The 13882-nt window shown below is 39.3% G+C and overlaps 1 protein-coding gene across 1 annotated transcript in view; it reads left to right on the top strand.

Moving 5' to 3' along the window:
- Positions 1 to 13882, top strand: part of LOC122993879 — a 158516-nt gene that overhangs the window by 8497 nt on the left and 136137 nt on the right. Inside the window, exons 2-3 of the mRNA XM_044368322.1 lie at positions 2092 to 2199; positions 4498 to 4785. The gene's annotated coding sequence lies outside the window, so the exon portion shown is untranslated. The remainder of the gene's footprint in view (positions 1 to 2091; positions 2200 to 4497; positions 4786 to 13882) is intronic.

Genomic DNA, 13882 nt, shown 5'->3' with positions numbered 1-13882 from the left:
CACCGATCCTACTAACAAGCCTGATAGATAAAGCTTGTTCCTCTGTGCCACAGCAGAGCTCTACTGTTGTCCAAAAACAATTAAATACCAATCAGATAACCACTAACTACATTTACATTTCCTGATGGGTCTCTGTGGTTCAGGGGGTAGAGAGGGTCCTGTCCATGTGTTGAAGTGAATTCTCAAGTATTTTCTGATGGTCAGGCCAGAGCCTTGCATGTTACCTCTGCTGCCATCAGTGTGTGAGTGTGTGTGTCTGAATGGTTGAATGAGAGTCAAAAATTGTAAAGTGCTTTGTCCATTAAGGTAGGAAAGCGCTATATAAGTGCAGTCCATTTAATAAATATAGTGACAATTTTTGTTTTACATGAGGTTATGTGCCAGACTCTCTTTTGGCAGACAGTGGAGACTCCAGGAAGTAACCAGTCCCAGCCAAGAAATAGTCTGGTGCATAATCCTTATAAACGTTTGTTAGCTTATTATACAAATGAAACAAGAAGTGCTAATTAGTGATATTTAGAGGTGTTGATAGGAAGATTTTCATAACCGTTGGACAGAGCAAGGCTAGCTGTTTCCACTTGTTTTGAGTCTTTGTGCTAAGCTAAGCTAACAAGCTGCTGTCTGTAGCTTTATGTCGAGTTGTGTTGAGAGACTGATCGAAACATTATTGGTTTTGGTCTTTTCATGGGATTTTTTCAAAACAAATTAGCTAGCCAAGAGAAACTCCACCTAAAACCACAAAGTGTGGATTTTTATTTTCCATTTCTGTTTTTGTACAGATTTAAAAAATGAGATATATGTTAATTAGTAACCTTTAAAGATGCAGGAACATGTATTTTTGAAGTTTTGGGAGAGCCAGGCTAGCTGTTTCCCCCCTGCTTACAGTCTTTATTCAATCCTAGGCCACTATCACCCCCTGGCTCCAGTGCACAGACATTTACCAATCTCATCTTACTCTTGAAAGCAAATAAGCGTATTTTCCAAAATGCTGAACCATTCCTGTAAAACACGCATCCTGTCACACAGGAAATCATTTTGCATATATATGGAAAACCAAGGACACACGCACACACTAGTCAGGACCTAAACACGTGTACATGTATGTATGTGGCTTTATATTCTTACTCATATGCAGAAAAAATGAAATACACACATTGATATTCACCATATACACTGAGTAAAGAACATCAGCTAAGTATTAAGTGTTAGAGGTAGTGACAGAGGCACAGCGAGAAGCAAAAGGAAAAAGGAGATGAAACTGGAAGATAAGAAAGAGGATAGATAAAGAAAAGATAAGTGACAGGATTGCAAAAAAAATGGGGGAGGCAGATAGTTTGATGAGACAGAGAGAGAGATAGACAGTATAAGAAGAAAGAGAGAGAAGGAGGCAGAGAGGGTGATGATGTAAAATGGAATACCAGAAAACGTCTGGTAAGGCTGAAAAGATCAAAGAAATCATACTTCCAAAAGCCTAGATGTCAGAAAATGGAGACCAATTTATTGTGGATGGCAGGAAGTCTGGCTCCACCTATAAATTACACTCTGTCAGCCGGAGCAGTGCCGAAACAATACCGGCCCCTGATGAAAGAGAAAGCGAAACATGATGGAAAATGACTTTACATGGAGGGACGACAGAGATCCTCTTTCACATTCCACCTTGAGTGCTGCAACTTTGTATTCCGCTCACGGACGCCGCTTTCATCACTGTATGAAATACACTAATGCTGTAATTATTGTTAATATGATCGCAGGTATGGACAATTTATCATTGTTAGCTGCTCAGCCACTGCCAACTCAATTTTCTCTGTGTGCTGGGTGGGGGGAAAAAATTAACCAGCATATAATTTGTTCAAACTTTATTTTCTCTCTGCTTGGATGGCTGGTGATTATCATCATTACAGTGATTATCACTCACTTGGCTCTTGTTGTTTTCGTTGTTCATGAGCAGGCTTTTCTTGCAGGCTTGTCCCGATGGATTGTGCAGATGTATTTCTGCTTTTTTTTTGTCCTCCCTTATAAGCGTTATGATATTAATGCAGATGTGTATACTCTTTGTTGTCTTGATATTCTGGTGTGGTCTCTCACCTTCAGGGACACGCTGATGCACAGTCTTCACTATGGGAACATAAACTAGAAAGGCAGAAAATCCTTCCATCAGCTGGCAGGTTGACATTGAGCCTGTGCTCTTGAAGATCAAAGGTGACACCACACGCCCACACACATATTCAAATCACACATTTTCAGACACTGGATACATTTCCAGACATTTCACACATTAACAATGTATAGTGAGACAATACTACGAAATTCAGTTTGAAGAACATGTTCATTTATTTATAGTGGATGAAAAAGCTTTTCTAAAGGTATTCACTTTCCTTGTTTTTTTAAAGTTACAATGTATTCATCAGGTTTTTCTCTTTTTTGAGAGCCTTGTGAAGTACTCTCATTCAGAAAAATAAATAGATGTAAATTTTAGGAAATGTCATATATACAAAAGAACATTATCCTGCCTAGTTACAGCTAATAACAATAATGACATATTTGTGTAAGTTATACCTACTCATATTGGGTTCAACTTGTGTTTTTAAGTCATCAGTTAAACACTCCATCATTCACTACACACGTGTGCTGTAGCACCTCTGTATAATTAATAGTGACCTCTGGGCTCTTTCTCTTATGTGTCATAAAGCAAACCTGAAAATTTGTAAAATAAATCATAGATGTTACTTGAGGCTCTCCGCCACTTCGATGATGGTCTCATTGGACCACAGTAATTACAGGCTAATCCTCCAACTAATTTATGTATTGCGCTACTCGAACTGAATGCAATTTCACTTAAAACAGTTTTGCTTAAAGTATATGTTTGGGTTTTCCCAAGTCTGTCTTAATACAATACTGACATGCCTATATGTACATAGAAATGGGTTTTGGTTGCTGTAACGATTTCTACTCTCCATACTGACCCTGAAGCTATTCCCACAGAGCCTTTTTACATTGTAAGAAATGGAGGCTAAAATCTACATCTCTCGTTCTGTGTAAAAATGCTTTCCAAAGTTCAGCTGAAACTACGATGCTTTATCGAGTCGGTATCTTCCGATGTTACAGTAAAAGCTTGGATGTTTGGATTGTCCGTGGTCGGCAATCAACCCCTCTTGACGGATGAAGGCAGCCTATGAAAATGCTGATGTTATTCAGTGTTGAAACACCAGAAAAAATTGTTTATGACATAAGCTTTGGAAAAATAGTCCAACTTTCACATGTTGGCTATAAAGACAAAGAAAGTCAGTATGCTTCAAACAAAGTAGTGCTTGTCGGTTCGTCAAACAGAATCTGAAAGCATCTTTCTCCAAACCCTTCTAACATCAGAATTGAGGGGGCTACACACCCTAACCTTTTACACAGCAATTGGAAATATTCATATTTACAAATGAGTGTAACACTATGAATCCTTTTTAGGAAAGACTATGCAAGTGTGTGTGCCATTATCCTCATTTGAATAATTATTGCCTATCAACACTTTTGCCTTTAGATGAAAGTCAGATGGCCCCAACTACTTTATTTCAAGCTTTATCCAACCTTTAATGTTCTATGTAGTAATTAAGCCTTAGCCGGCCCTCTTCAGAATTTGCATATTTAGGATTATGAATTAATAAATTTGAAATCCATGAATTGCTTAATAGTGTGACGACCCTCTGTGGACAGACTCCTTGTCCTCTCTCAGCAGGAGCTTGTTGGGCAGAGTCGGGTTGTCAGGGAGATTCAGCTCATCTGGACTGACTGGTTTCTATATAAGCTGGTAGCAGTCAGTCACTCCCTCTCTCCTCTGGCTTCCACCATGTTTGGTTCTGGATGTGTTTAGTTTCATTTATCTTTTAGTTATACACAATAAATCTCTGTTTTAGTTACAATTCATGTGTCATCTCCCCTTCTTGGTCCAGCCTTGAGCCAGGTTTTGACAATAGTAATCAGATGAAATACACCATCATTTAGTACAAATTTTAACAATATGAAGTCGTGGTAAGGAAATATTTGCAGAGAGTATGGTTTTAGAGGGATCATGAAGATTTTATTTAAAATGAAAACTATTCAATTGAGAGGAAGTTTGGGGAATTGAGTGTTTCGTTTTTTCTAAAGCCCTGGCTAGGCTTGAGGTAACTGATCATTTTTTGGAAGTCAGGATCTCTATATTTTACATTTCTTGACAAAATTTGTTTTAAAAAGGTTGAATCTTTTACATAAACAACAGCATTATTGTATAGGATTAGAGGTGAGATGCCACCTCAGTAGTGGCAGCTTGTTAATTTCCATTTACAACCCAGATTAGTCTATGTTAAAGTCTAAAATTTAATGTTGAATGTTGCACCTTTAAGAAAAGTGAAACAAGGTCGAAGTTCACAATCTTCACACTTTTGGCTCCACCAAGCCACAAAATCTGCAGCTGCATCTTGTCGGGCTCGGGGCTCATTTGACAGGGAACCTCTTGTGTTGTTTGGGCAGTGGTCCTGGAGGCCAGGCTGTGAAGCTTTCCTCACCGTGGGAGCTGGTTGTGAGCTGGCCAGGAGAGAGACAACAGAAGCCACAGCCACTGGCACGACTCCTGCGCAGGCACTGGCCTGGAACTGCTGGAAGATGAAGGACAGGTGGCTTTCAAAGGGGCCCAGTGGCCGGCAAGTGGAAGGAATGCCCGAGTATAGCAAATATTTGACAGCGGAAAATGAGTCTAGAAGGACGTGTTCGATCTCTGGTAAATCTGCTGCAAAGAATCCGGAGATGATAATATACAAGGTCAGTTTAAAAATTAGGTTTCTGGAATGTACCATAACTATCTGCAACAACATCTCATTTATCAAGTGTCGCCTTGTGTAATGGGGATGTTTGGAACATCATGCTTTTTTCCAGCAACAATGTCAAACCTGCTGCTTTACAAAATAACAAAATAAGTATCTGATTACAAGCAACTGTACGGGAATTAATTTGTCATGAAACCTTGGAGTAAAGAGAAGTGAGCTTTCTTTTAGACTGAGTATACTTTTACTTCCTGGACCAACTGCAGGTTTGAATAAATGTTAGTTGTTTGTTATCATTGGTTTATTATTATTCCCAGAGGTGTTAACATGTTGATGTCTTTAAACCTTTATTATAGCATCTTCCCATAGTGATGTCCTAAAGGCAATCTGCCTAGCAACAGGACTGAAAAGCACTGTGTACTTAATGCTAATAGTTGTTTCACACTATTTAACACTCCATTTAAAAAAAAATGATCATCTCAGTTTGGTTCAGTAGACAATTGAGCAACACTGAAACACAGCCCATCTGAACTGATGTGATTGTGAACTGCTTCAGTGTAAAAAGGATTAAAAGCAATAATTAGAAATGAATAGAATCAGAAAAAACACAATTTTGTGCAGCACGTTTCTGATACACCAGTCCTGGAGTGAATATGAACTTCTTCTCATTCAATTTTAGTCCAAGCCGCACACAATAAATTGTTGCCAGATCCAAGTCATGAGATTAAGTTTAAAGCTGAATTTTGATGGATTAGATTTATTCCATGCATGATTGATGAAATAAGGTATTTAACCTGCTACGGAATCAACTTATAAGGCGAGTTAAGAGAGCTCTCTCTGTAGTTATTAAGGTGTTGGAAAATGTTACGCTTGCTGTAGTGGCTTAAATGAGGCTGATTTGGCCAGGGGCCGAGGTGTTTTACCTGATTTTTCTGCTCTGTTGGAGCTGCTGCTGATGACAGCAACATCTTCTGCTTGTGGGCTCCGTTTGGCTTTTGTTGGGTTATTTTGCATCTGAGATCCAGCTGGTAGGCAGCTAGCATCTGGGTGCACGTGCCCTGTTTGCTCTCCAGCATGCACACTTGCAATTTAATATGCTCACTGACACTGTTAATATTCATCCTGTAATTATCTAGGTAATTCACTGACCAACTAAGTGACTGTTGTCCTGCTTTGACATAATGTTAATGCTATGATCAGATATGATTAACTGCTGCCTTTCTACATATCTGATTCAGATGAATGTAAGTGTGTCATGGTGTGTATGTGTGTTTTGTGTGCTTTTCTTGGGTGAAACAGAGCAAACAGGTTATAGCAGTCTATTATTGCAAGGTAATATAAAGGCTAATGTAATATAATATGCAGCGACACCCTTCCATTACACACACACACACACACACACACACACACACACACACACACACACACACACATACATTGTTATAAACAAAAGACACACATATACAGTTTTTAATACAATATGGGTATATTTGTTTTTTCACACTTCTAAAAAAAATTGTGTAATGTGCATATACTGCTTAATGTGTTTGTTGGTGTTTTTTGTGTCATTACCATATCCAATGTGACTTTTTGAGATATCATCATAAGAGACAAGTACTTCTGCACAGTTTGTGGTAGTGAAGCAGAAACAAAAAGAAAAGAAAGAAAAAAACCTCAAATTGCATCTGTGCTTCTTGCAGCTCAGACAAAGAAGGGTTTAAGTTCTGTCTAATCAGATGTTCGCTATCACAGTAAAGTAATCCTGAGCAAGCATTCCTAAGACCATATATTAGACTAAATATGCTGTCTACTTGAAGTTCATGGGGCCTTCAACTAAGGGTTGTGAGGTAGAATAAATTCCATCAAGGTCTCGCTTAATTGGCACAGCGCAGTTTCCCAGCTCATTCTGATATATACGGGTATGATTTTTTAAAGTATTTCTTCTTCAAAAGCGTTGCGTAGGTGTAGTGTGGGTGAGACTGGTTTGAAAAATACAAAACATGTCTGGAATTAACTCATCAGAATCAACTTTTGTACAGTCTAGAAATATATAGAGCTGTGCAAAAATCTGTATTTTGGATGTTTTTTTAATCCCAGGGTTAAATGATAATGAAGAAGGAAATTATTCAGCAGAGTTGACAGAGACTACATTACCTCTTGGTTGAGAAAGCTAAATACAAATTTTATGGATGTAAAAAATACTTTGAGATTAGTGAAACATTTGTTTTCTCACCAGGGGAACCAGCAAGGACAAATTAATGTGCAAATCAAACACATTTTTATGTAATTCTGATTTCAAGAATATATCATTTTTCATTCAGATATATGCACAGTTTTTAAAGGTAATTTTCCCTGAAACTTAAGGCATATGACAAATACATGAAATAAGATGACCCTGAACACACTGACTGCCTTTGGCATTCGTTTGATATCTGTGATTCAGATGCTGCTAAAAACTTCACTTTATACTGTAGTGAAATCAAATCCAAATACTATTGAATCTATTTAGGGTTACCTTTCAACCTTGTATGTAGCTAAAATTACAAGTAACAAACTGAAAGACTCAATTGACATCTAGGTAAGCCCGGGTCAATTCATCACACTCTTGGACCGCATTGTCATAGATATTAATGAAACTTGGCATGCTGATAAGAAACCCATGGAACCGCAATTGCACCTGTCTCGGGTCGCTATTAGGGGAGATGAGGGCTAACAAAGTTTGAACTGATTAGCGTGCCTCTGTGACTTTGACTTGCCATATCTCCCTTAATATAGGTCATAGAGAAATGGTTCTCATATCGTGTGAAAGCTCTTTTCCAGCTCTATATTTTACTCTCATCATGTTAACCCCAAAATGAAAGTTAACAGTATTATGTGTGATTATCATCTTGAAAGTTGAATTGTAAAAAACACTATTTTTCAAAATTTTCACCAAAGTTAGGTTATAATGTCATCAACACCTCCAGAAAATTCGGTCTTTGGTTTTTGAGTTGTTGCCGAGATGTCATTACTTGATTATTACTGATCAGTGCATGGTCAGGCACATGCAAAATTACAATGCAATACTTTCCTGATGGACTCCCAGGTCACTGGATAGTGTGCTCAAAGAAATACAACATGGGTGGAATCATGAATCTGAAGACAAATGTTAATTCAATTTAATTGAAAAAGTACTCTTACCTTACTGGTTGAATGTTGAGGTGGTAATGAAGTTAGGACGCAGTGGCTACACTCTCAATTTGTGCTCCATCAGAGCCTTTAATGCAGCAATTGTGTCTTTGTTCGACATTGTGTACGTCCATCCTGTTGCCGTCACAGGTTCAACTGTGCACATGCTGGTGGTCCATCACAAATGTATCAGGGCGGTACGGGATGTTTGATGCACATGTTTGATGGAGATGGTCCATGAGGATGCAGAAAGTTCAATCTCAACTCTCCAGCGCTGGGCATCGTCTCTTCAACACATCCCAGCCACCACTCATTATCATATGCAACCACAACGTAACCTTTGACGCTCACAAAGTCGAGTAATTCCTTAAGTGAGCACACCCTTTCAATCCTGCTTTCCTAATTCGCCGAAAAGGGTCCGACATCCACTTAATCAGCTGACAATGGACGAAAGCTATGAAATTTCAGAGTAGCTGGTGAAAAATACAGGCTTTTGATTGAATCTTGTATCTTTCCTTCCTCTTTTTAAGTAAAGAGCAAACTACAAAGCGTCCAGGTAGGAGGCCTCTCATTTCATGCCAGTGCTGACCTTTGCTATCACTTGTTGAAATGACAAAATGTTGTTGGTAAGAAATGATGTCAGTCCACACGATACATATTTCTATTTTTACACATAAAAACACCCCACTTGCAAGTTTTTTTCAAGTATTTGAATGGTTTGGCTTCATGCAGAGCACTTGCATTGCCAGTTGGACTCAACAATCCTACGATATACAAATGTGACCAGCTGGACTGCTAAACCCCGCTATATCAGACCCATGGTAATGCTATTCAGTGACTATTTTCCACACGGGCACACGTGAAGGATGATGTCCAGATTTAGCATAGAAGAGCAGCTTTTTCACCCACACCCCCTTCTCCCTTTCCTCCTTCTTTCTTAATTCATACCTTTCCCTCTTTCACTGATCCTCAACAGCCACTCAAAGGCTGAAATTATTTGCTAAAAGGATCTGTGCCAGTTGGATGAGTGACAGAGAAAAAGAGGCTGAAAGAAAAACTAAAATACAGCCGCAAGCAGCAATTGAAGGGGTCCAAGCAAAATGCACAGTTTTAGAGAAGAACAGAGCTTTAAAAGCTTGAAGAGTAGGCAAGATGAAATTGACAGTGTTCGCAAGGAGGACTTGATCACCCTGGAACTTGAACCCAGGACCTTTGCATCCACAGGTGAGGTGACTTACACTGTGACCCACTGATGACATGCTTTGTCATGTGCCTTCTCACACTGTGAGGGAACTAAATGACACAGACCAAACAGGAGTGTTTTTGTTAGTTTAAACCTCACAACAATTTAACTATCGGATACAATTCTGAGAAAAATCACACATCAATCTGCTTTTCTCAGGTGTATTGTCAAAGATTTTGGTGATATTTGCTCAAAAATCGGATGAAACAGAAAATGTTGTTTTTACAGTAGAAATTACAGTAAGACACTGAATATCACTGCAGACTCAATGTTTGACACCTCTGAACACCAACTGAACCATGTGGTGTCTAGTATCTAAAGAATGTCAATTTTGGTAGCATTTAAAAGAAGATTTGTGGAAATATAGATGTTAATTGATTTTGCATATTTTGAATAATATAGTGACAGTCTTCTGAATTGACCATAGGTTCCAGTGAGTCACACATAAATGGATGTGCTGAAAAAATTTAAATGGTTTTGGGAGTTTTGACTGCAATATTGATTAAAATGTGAGCTTACACTTATAAACCACTACCCTCTTCACCGATCATGACCAAACTTTATACAATGATTTTAACATGACCATAGAACATGTGGGAAAATTTTCACTTAAATCCATGCAGCTAATTATGAGATATAAACTTTGACATTTTTAGAGCAGAAGACTAGATGCAGATGACTTGAGAGATTAAAATTATGTAACAATTTTGACTGTAGGCCAAGCTGTTTTCAACATGAGGTCAATGATTATCATTTTATGTGCCTGAGTAGTGGGTGGAATTTGCAACCCACTTGCCAAATTTGGTGTTTCTAAGTTTTATGGTTTTTGCTGCATAAACACTTTTAGCGGAGAAAAATAATAATAAGAAGAAGAATAATGAGAACAAAAACAATAGGGTTCCATCAGCTTCGCTGCTTGGACCCCTAATAATGCATCCATATATGGTCATGTGCACTCAGACAATTGCTCATGCACCCTCTCTGGCACAAAGCCCTCGTCAAGTTCATACCTGGAATCTTGCCACCAACAGACACACAAATATACCATCCACTGGCTGTGCTGTCTGTCCATGGTATTATTGTGAGGGCAGCATCACTTTAAATGGTAAATGCCACAGAAAAATGAAAAGGAAAGGAAGGGAAAGGAAAGGGTAAGGAAGGGGAAGGGAAAGGAGACATGAGCGAGGAGGGGAGAAAAAGAGAAGATGACAGTGCCTGAGGGAACAAACATCACCTCCTGTCTGGCTCCCTGACAGCAAGGAGCAGACAGGTGGAGAAGGGAGGAGGACAGCAGTGTGTGTATGTATGTGTGTGTGCGTGTGCATGTGCGTGTGTGTGCGCGTGTGCAGAGGTGCAGCATCTTTCAAGCCGAGAGAAGGGCATCTGTCCGTCTCTGCTCGACTCAGGCTGTAGCGTGCAGCAGATGTCTGTGTCTGTCTTAGCGCCGTGCTATTAAACGCTATACCTGGCCAGTGTCTCACCGTAGATCTGGAATACCATCATGCATCTGTCCAGCCGTCTGTTATCCTCGTGCTATCTGTCACTCTGCCTGTCTGTCCTTGTGCCTGTCTATCTACGAGGCAAAGCCGCACGTTCCGTTTGCAGTGAGCACACTTTCTGTCTATCTGCCCACCTGCTTGTCTATCTGATAAATCCATAGCTGTGTTGCTTTTCTGTCACCTCACATACCATCACTGACTTTCAGTATACGCTGTGCATATGCCAGCACTGCCTGTCTCTCAGTTCCCCGTGGATCTCATATACTGATAGATGACTGGAAGATATACTGGGATCAAAGCTCCGTAGTTGCTGCAGGGAGCATCCCCTCCTCCCCTCTTTACAACGCATGACAGTGGCCTTCAAAACACACGCATGCTGTCAGCCTGTACACATGTACGCACAACACGTACACACTCGCTGCACAAAAATAAAGTGTCTAGAAGCAGTCATGGGATTGGGAGGGCGGTGGATAAATCAAGTGTGCACGTGTGTGTGAACATGGATCTACACTATTGCGCAGGTTTGTTTGATTTTCGTGGTTGTTTTAGATCCCTGGGGGTTTAAAGAGTGGCTTAGCATTAAACTGTGGGCAGACTGACACAGAAAACAGAGCAATTGAGACTTTAACCTCACACCAGCTACATCTGATAACTTATCTGAGTTAAAACAACTCACTAAATAATTATCTCTGATACTGTAATTTAAATAAATATCAGTTTTGTTACTCAAACACGATTAACATTCCACAAAAATGATTCATCCCACTCCCTGTTCATGAAAGCGTTTACATTTGCTATTAGGTCTTTCCTGAGATAAATCGCTTTGCCACACAGGTAGTGATGAATTTTGTATGTGTGCTTTTAATAAACATAATAAGGGGTTATTATTATGTTTGATCAGAGATAGCCTCTGTGGGCTAGAGAGAAATAAAACCCCATGCGCAGATACACAAACCTCTGTAACTGAGAATTTCTTCAACAAACTCATGAACCATCTTTTTTGTCTAAATTGAAAGACAAAACATGCAACAGAATATGAGGTGGTGTGTATTGAACACTCAGCATCCATCACAGCTGAGAAGGTGGCAAGTTTCCCTGTCAATCTGCAGACTAAACTGTTGACCATTTTCACAAGAACATTTCTTCATTAATAAGTAGTTCCAACAAGACTAAACAGCTACGCTAGCAGCTCTGTGAGGATGCACTTGGCCCGAATGGTCCTTTGTGCAAAATGTGATGGTGACAATTCTACCACACTAATAAGTAGATGTGTTTACCATGTTTGCCATCTTAGTTTAGCGTGTTGGCATGCTAACATTTGCTAATTTGCACTTAACACAAAGTACAACTAAGGCTGATGGAAATGTCATTACTTTTGCAGGAATTTGGTCATAAACCAACATATTAGAGAAATTGAAATTATGACCTGATGATGTCGCTAGATGAAATGTCAGAGGATCATTACATCAGTAGAATTTATTTTCTAGGGATCTTGAGTATCTGGAGCAAATTTAAGAAGAGTCCATCCAATAATTTTAAAGATAATTCACTCAAAACCAGTTAACTATTAAACTCATGGTGGCACTAGAGGAAAAGTCAGTGGATTACCAAAGTCATTAGGATTCATCCTCTGAGGACCATGACTGTCTGTACAAAAGTTAACGGAAATCTATCCGATAGATGTTGAGATATTTCAGTCTGGACGAAAGTGGTAGACCAACCGACTGACAGACCTACAGTCACTGTTAACATGCACTTAAGTAACCAGGTTACAATCAGCTTTCTCCAGAAGCTGGTTAAACAAGACACCTAGTTGCCATATTTTTGGTAACTAGGTTTTTGAGACTGTCCTCCCAAGAAATACATCACAGTAGGTCATAATGTCAATTGCCCAAAAATGACATATTGTTAGGTTTAAGTGACAGATGCCATCTAGCAGCCGTAGTAATTATGACCTGTAGCAGTGGTGCAGTTAAAATGATGTATATATAAGTTGACGAATTTTGTCATTCAGAGGAGGTGGGGTGGATGGATGGTATAACCCAACAGTAGAGCACAGGAGACTGCTGTTTGTTTCCCATTTCCAACCATGTGTGTCACAACTCCAACCATGAGTCCCCTAATCGTAACCCTGTGATTATTATTGTATTATTGTTATTAACAAGGTGATAATTTTAACCCAAACCATGATCTTTCCCCAAACCTAAGTGGTTTTTGTACATAAACCTAACCAGACCTTAACCACAGTGTTGTCACATCAAGTGATTTGTAACGATTTTGGAAAGCACAGACAAATGATGTTGTCCTGCAGATTACTGCTTAGAAAACGCTCCTATGTGTTATTCTGGAGTGCACACAGTCAATCGATGTATTTGGTCGTCTAATTTGAAGGACTTGTTGGTCTTTTTACAAGTGTGCATGTACATAACAAAAGACTGCAGACAGAGAAAGTGCTTTGTGGAGAGGCTGAATGAAAGAGCTGACATGCAGTGATGCGTCCTTGTATTTGAAATAATTCCCCACGTTCGGCTAAAACTGTAACAAACACAAAGTAGCCCTTAGAAGAAGATGAAAAAGCCACGCTTCCACAATAAGGTCGGGGGTAGGGGAAATCTGGTTACTGATTTGACTGCATGTAATACTGTGTATACATGCAGCAGATCACAGGTTACAGATTATTACAGGTTGCGACAGTAAACACTGTCGCAACCTGTAATAACCTGGTTTCTGTGAGTAACATTTTTACATAAGTGCATGTAAACAAACTGATTGCCATCCCTAGAGCCTGCTCACAGCAAAATCTGTGGATTATCCAGAACATATTGTCCTTTAGTGCTGTTTCTGGAAGGAGATGTTTCTGTTGATTTTTTAAAATGTGATTTTTCATGGCTGTGACACCACAAGCAAAATTCCTTTCACGCACATTGTATTTGGGTGGAGGCATAAATCTTAGAGAAAAATATCACATAACTTGGGCTAAAAAAATCTGAAACTATCTACATGGCTCGATACCACAAGGGGTTAGTGAAAAAAGGTTTTTTGTTTTTTTTTTGTAAATTGGGTGAACTGACCCATTTAAGTAGAATAAGACATAGCTCACTAGATCATAAACTGCACAGCTAAGACAGAATTGGTCTGACATACAAGCTGAATTTGAACCTAGCTTGCTGTGGCACAAGTTGTCT

The sequence above is a fragment of the Thunnus albacares genome, chromosome 12 (assembly GCF_914725855.1).
Source record: "Thunnus albacares chromosome 12, fThuAlb1.1, whole genome shotgun sequence".
Classification (NCBI taxonomy): domain Eukaryota; kingdom Metazoa; phylum Chordata; class Actinopteri; order Scombriformes; family Scombridae; genus Thunnus; species Thunnus albacares.
This window is presented reverse-complemented; position numbering and strand designations above follow the sequence as displayed.